General features: G+C 45.9%; 1 pseudogene across 1 annotated transcript in view; it reads right to left on the reverse strand.

Annotated features, from left to right (window-relative positions):
* LOC144763511 (calcium homeostasis modulator protein 6-like) overlaps positions 1-3,136 on the reverse strand; it is a 92,527-nt pseudogene extending 89,391 nt beyond the window's left edge. The window contains exon 1 of the transcript XR_013596229.1: positions 2,595-3,136. The product of XR_013596229.1 is annotated as a calcium homeostasis modulator protein 6-like (transcript). The remainder of the gene's footprint in view (positions 1-2,594) is intronic.
* Between the last annotated feature and the right edge of the window lie 2,864 nt (positions 3,137-6,000).

The raw sequence follows: 6,000 nt of genomic DNA on the forward strand, positions 1-6,000 counted from the left end.
GAATGCACTTGTTTGTTTAGAATCGAGAAGGGGGTTAGGCAGGGCTGTGTCCTCACCCCGTTTCTTTTCTCCATCTATACCAATGGGGTGGAGGCGGCCCTGTCTGTCTCAACTCTCGACGTCCCCAGATTTGACGACTCCCCCTTACCATTATTGGTGTACGCTGATGATGCAGTGTTACTAGCGAGGACAGGCGTAGCTCTTCAGAGTCTTTTAACTGCATATGCTGCCTTTATGGCCTCGTTGGACCTCCGTGTTAATGAAGGTAAATCTTTTATCATCATAGCTGGAGCTACCCAAGGTGCAAAAGTGCCTCATTTTCATTTAGCCTCCAAAAACAATCGAAGTAGTTGACTCCTTCGCGTACCTGGGCGTTCTGTTCGACAGCAAACAAACTTGGTCGAAATTGGTCGCTGCCAGAGCCCTGGGCATGGAAAGAAGCCTACTAGTGATGAGGTTTTATTAACAAGCTGGGGGCCAGCCCCGTGGACATGGTTAAAACTATTTATCTAGCTAAAACAAAACAAATGGGGCTGTAACCTACGGGGCTGGAGTCTGGGGGATGGCTCATATCGAGAAATTGCAGAGAATGGAAGACACCTTTTTTAAGTCTAGGGTCTCACTACCATCTACAGCATCAAATTTCATCTTACACCTTGAATTAGGACTCCCTTACTTGTCTGACTGCATTAGGCTGGCACCGATCCTACTGTGGCTCTCCATCTGGCGGAGGTCGACGGTTAATTTAACCCAACGCATTACTGGCGATTGCCTCAGGTTGGAGGGTTGAAGTGGGATCGGTTGGCTCAGTTATGTAGAAGCCGAGCTATGAGCAATTGGGCAGGAGGAGCTGTTTAAAGACCCAGCTTCCTGTAGGATCTTTTCTAAACAGAAATGTACCGATCTATACATGCAGAGGGCTGATTTTATTGGCAGGGGGGGGGGTTTGTCAACAGGCGCTTATCGCCTAAACCCTCGTCCCGCCCAGACATGCGGGACAGCATCACTATTTCTACCTCTCACGTATTACTATGGCTCAACACAGATTTATTCTGGTGCGTTTTCGTCTCAACTTTATCCCCCTGATGCTCGGGTTCCCAGAGAGGAAGTTCAAACATGCTGACCTCATCCTGTGTCCGTGTGACAATGTCTCACCCCAAACTGATTTACACTTGGTATTGTTCTGCAAATGTTACCACAAAGAAAGAGAAACCTTTATTTTACCCATTTTAAGACTTCAAAACTTTAAACAATGCAGGGTGGCACTGTATTTTTAAAAGTCTTTACCTAATTCATACGTTTGTTTCTCAGTAGCATCTTTTTTGTGGGCTTGCATGAGAAGAAAGAGAAGTCGATGGGCACGCTAACTTGAATTACTGTAAAGGTTACCCAAAATGTATAATTGTAATTTGTTTTACGGTCTTTTTTAATAGTTTGATATGATGAATTTGTGCTTTTATGATCTTTTTTAAAAGATCGAATAAAGATTTTAAATGAAAAATGAAACTAGTATCATGTTTTCAATTGCACAGAACAATACAATACACCTTCCATCTCAGGACTCTACAAGAACATTAATATACACTCCATGTGTACATAGTTCATCGGATAGAAGAAGGTCTGTCCTTAAGGTGATTTGGCTTTTGAAACACCAAAAAGCACATTCTTGTCACTTTCTAAGTGAACAAGTTCAACAATATTGCAAATAGTTTATTAAGCCAGGGTGACTGCATTTACACTCTATGGCAGAAAAGTTACCTACATTAGTGTGATTGTGGAGCTGACCAATACATAATCCTCCAAAAGCAAAGAGATAATTATATAGCTGAACTTGGGAAAGCACAAATGCCAACAAATCTCTCTTTATAAATGTTATGTTTATTTGTATAGCGCACCATCACCAGAGAGGGTACCCTGGAGATGAGGAAGTGTGTCAGTATAGCAGAGCCTGGAGCAGGTGATTATTCGAAGAGCCGGTCTTCAGCTTCTATTCAAGCTCAAGAAGAAAGGAGGCTCTGGTGTGAAGTGGGAGGTCGTAGGGGAGGGGGCCCTCGGGGGTCTGATAAAAATGCACTTCTTTGATCTGAGAGGGGGAGTATCGGCACGCACTTCTCAACACTGCTGCTAATAATTTAATAGGAGGGGTCCTGACACTTCTCGGGAACAAGCAGGTAATCTAAATAGTGAGTACCTGCACCTCTAGATTTCCATTTAAAACACTGCTAAGCACCGCATTGGTGAAAGTAATGCCGGGCTGAAAAAGCGTTGGGAGTTAGGACACAAACAGTATGACTGCAAAGTGGGCGGCATCGTCCTCCATAACTGCAAAGAGTGCAACATCTTCATCCAGAAGGAACTTTCCAGCCAACAAACAGCTGTTTTCTATGGCTTTTAGTTTCGTTTCTAATTTTGTTTTTAAGGCATGTCTGAAAACCTCACAATGCAAAGATTTTGTGGCTTAAAAGCCAGAGCTGACAGAAAAAATGGCAAACATACAGAGCCACTGTCAGAGTCACTAGTCTGTGGGAAAACTTGTCACTTCAAACTTTCTCTACGGCAGTTTAAGTGGTGGCAGGAGCTAAAATCCGGATTACCTGAGACTCCGACCGCAGAGAGCGAATCACCTCCTTAGCCTCCCCCGAAGTCTCGCAAGGCATGCGGTGCAGGTCACCCAGGCATTTGTCACTCTTGTCCGGGCACAGCCTCGTCCGCAGCCAGAGGGGGCCCAGCGGCGGCTCCCCGGTACCCAAACACTCGTAGTAGGCACCGTTCAGCAAGGCCACGGCGATCCAGGTGACTGGGGCCACCGAGGCGCCGGCCGCCAGCAGCACGAGGACCTGCAGCCTGCAGCGGCGCGAGCGGCGCCCCGGGAAAGGCGCGCGGCAGCCGGTGAGCAGCCGCCAGGTGCGCGAGTTGAGCAGGAAGCCGAGCAGCAGCAGAACCAGGGCGGGCACCAGCATGGACACCAGGCTGTAGCTGAAGCTCCAGGCGTTGCAGGGGCACTGGAAGACCACGTGCGAGAAGAGCTCCCCCCGCCGGCCGACAGGAGCGACAGAGCCCCGTAGCCCAGCGCGGTCTTGTGCTTGGAGCACTGCCGCACCATTGCCTGGAAGTTCTCCATCTCCTTCACGTGCGTGGCCCTTTCACTCGCCTCCCTTCTGAGCTGCACGCTGGTTCCAAGGACTGGCACGCGACTTGTGCGTCGGCTTTCATAGTATAGCCTGACGTGAAATCGGCGCAACTTCAGTCTCAGTTTACCATCGTGACTAAAACCGCAAAGAGGAAGTTCCACAGGCGCGCCTGCAAAGTCTACAAGTGGGGTTTCAGTTTTTGTCATCTGTGTGATGAGAGCGTTTTTTATTTTGTGCAATGCTGGTTCCTAGTTTAATTATTCGACTACACCTTTCTGCAAGTTCCACTCTAGTAAGGCAATGAACGTTCAAATGGACCGAGACTTTCTCATGCCACCTCACCTTTATTGAAGAGAACTTGCCAGACCTTCCTCTGTTTTCATATTTTCCAAACTTTCATCTAGCGTTATGTTTTTGTTGTTGTTGTATTTCTTTGACTACTTTTTGAAAAGCAAGTATTTTCTTAGCAACGTCACTGGTAGAATATACAGCCTAGTTATTGCTTAGTGTCTAAAGTGTGCAAGTGAGCGCCTAGCTTGTACTTAACGCAGGGAGACTTCGCATGGCGGATGGTTTTCAGGTCTGAGGCAAGGCAGAGCACAGAACATGTCTTTTTTCTTGCTCATTTGTATGTAGAGGTACAAAACCCACGTCCCGCATGTTCAGAAAAATTACGATGAGGGGGCGTGGCTACGCAGCGTAGCATGATGGCCCCAAGTTAGTGCTACTCCGTCAAATCTGTCTCCCTCTCGCATATCGGCTATATTGATTTGGCCCTCGAGAGCAAAATGTGCTGTCGAAAGACCTACTGACCCATCGAGGTGAGACCCGAAGCCGGGAGGCTTCCGCAGCCGAAGTTATCCCCGCCGCTGGTTGCGGCCCTCAAAGGAGCTGAAGCCGTAGGTGATTGCTGGGGCCGAGGGCGTCGCGTTGGCCAGCAGAGGGTGCCTGACGAGAGCCCGGGGACTGGGCCTGTATCTCCGAGTGTGGAGTCTCCAGAAGCATGTTGTAAATTACCTACATCACTTAACTCTATGGTTCTTGTTCTCTATGCTCCTAATGTGTATTCTAGAATTTAGATGGCGCTGACTCATGTGGAATTCTGCTAGAGTCAGTTTGTGCCTGGCCAGCAAGCGTTAGGTAGACTGCTGTTGGTGCTCCATTAAACTACAGAACTTAATTATAATAAGGTGTGCTGCCTTATTTACAACAATTATTGGCGACGATACCTGTTGGCCAGAGGTTGTCAGAGGACGCGTTGAGTCCAGGGGGCGAAGAAGGATCTTTGAAGTAAGATTTCATGTCGTGACAAGCAGCAGTTACCCATCGCTAGAGACCCCACTATCTGCAAAAGGTTCTTCGGTGTCTTCGAAGGTGAAGAAGTCATTTCTTCAATACAGAGGAATTTGCTTGGCGTCAAAATCGGCCTATGATGCATACAACGGACTGTAAGTAGCCCGCGACTTTCAAAACCAGCCTCGCATTCCTTGCGCGCTCAGCCCTGTTCAATGCAGTTCAGCAATACGCGCGAGAGGCTTTGATCAATGGTGTTTACGCGTCATAGTAATGCGACGTGGTGCGTTCCAAGACTCAGTTTTAAGCGTACGAAGCCTCGTTTTGAATCGCGGCCATTTTGAATCAGTAATACAGTTCGTTTTTGCCCGCATTTCCTCACAGCTTTTCAAAGCTTCGTATTTGGCTCACTTATTTCTCCTCGTTTAAGAAGCCATTCCTGAGACTGCGATCAATGTATATTTTACAAGGTATGTGACATTTTAACAAGATGCAAATTATTACAGATTTTCCTTAAAAAAACGGTTTATTGGAAAGAAATTCTGTTCAGACTTTTCCCATAAGAACTGCCATTTGTGCCTCATTATCTATACACTTATTTCTATCTTGTGTGTGGTGACATCTTTATATTATTATGGCGCAACAAATAAATGTTCCAGTCAATGTGATTTTACCACCCCCATTTTTGACTGAGGTTGGCAATCCACAAATACCATGGGAGGATTGGTTCATTATATTCGATAATTATCTGGAGGCTTTAGATGGGCAAGAATTTTCTGCTAAGCGAAAAAAAGCAATCCTTCTCAGCTCTCTTGGGAAAGAAGGACCGAGAGTTTTCAGATTTTTACCGATAGCTCTACAAGCTAATGGGCAAGCTATGCCCGATGAGTACAAAGAAGCCATTGCCAGACTCGAAGTAAGATTCTCAAAGGAGGAGAATCTTGTAATGAACCGCTACAAGTTTTACACACAACACCAAAGGGAAGCTGAATCTATAGACGACTTTGTAGCACGTCTAAGGGAGTTATCCATTAAATGTAAATTTGGAGCCATCAATAATGAGCTCATAAGAGATCAGCTTATAGTACAGTGTGCCAACAAAAAGATACAGGAAAGGCTGTGGGCGGCCAAGAATCCTTCGCTGAAAGCAGCTATTGACTTGGCAAAAGTAATTGAAGAATCTGAAAATTGCATGAAGGTTATTGACTCTCACAAGAAGAGCATAACACAACAAGATGTTTTCGAAGTTTCTGAAAAAAAAATGAATCCGGAGAGTGAACAATGTGAGGAGGAATCCATTGCAGTTGTAAAAAATAAAACAAAATATTTCCAAAGAAGGAACATTCCAAACAACAAACAAAGCTCGAGATGTGGGAGCTATAGTCACTCTTCTGAAGCCAGGTTTTGTTTTGCTGCAAATAAAGAATGCCTCAAATGTGGCCGTGTAGGTCACTTCTCAAAGATGTGCAGAGCTAAAAACAAGCAAAGAGTGGCTGTTGTTGAAGATTATATATGTGAAGACAGTAGAGAAAGAGACAAACTTCTTGTCGTCAATGGTGTTGGCATTGTAGGAGAA

Source organism: Lissotriton helveticus, chromosome 6 (assembly GCF_964261635.1).
Source record: "Lissotriton helveticus chromosome 6, aLisHel1.1, whole genome shotgun sequence".
NCBI classification, from domain to species: domain Eukaryota; kingdom Metazoa; phylum Chordata; class Amphibia; order Caudata; family Salamandridae; genus Lissotriton; species Lissotriton helveticus.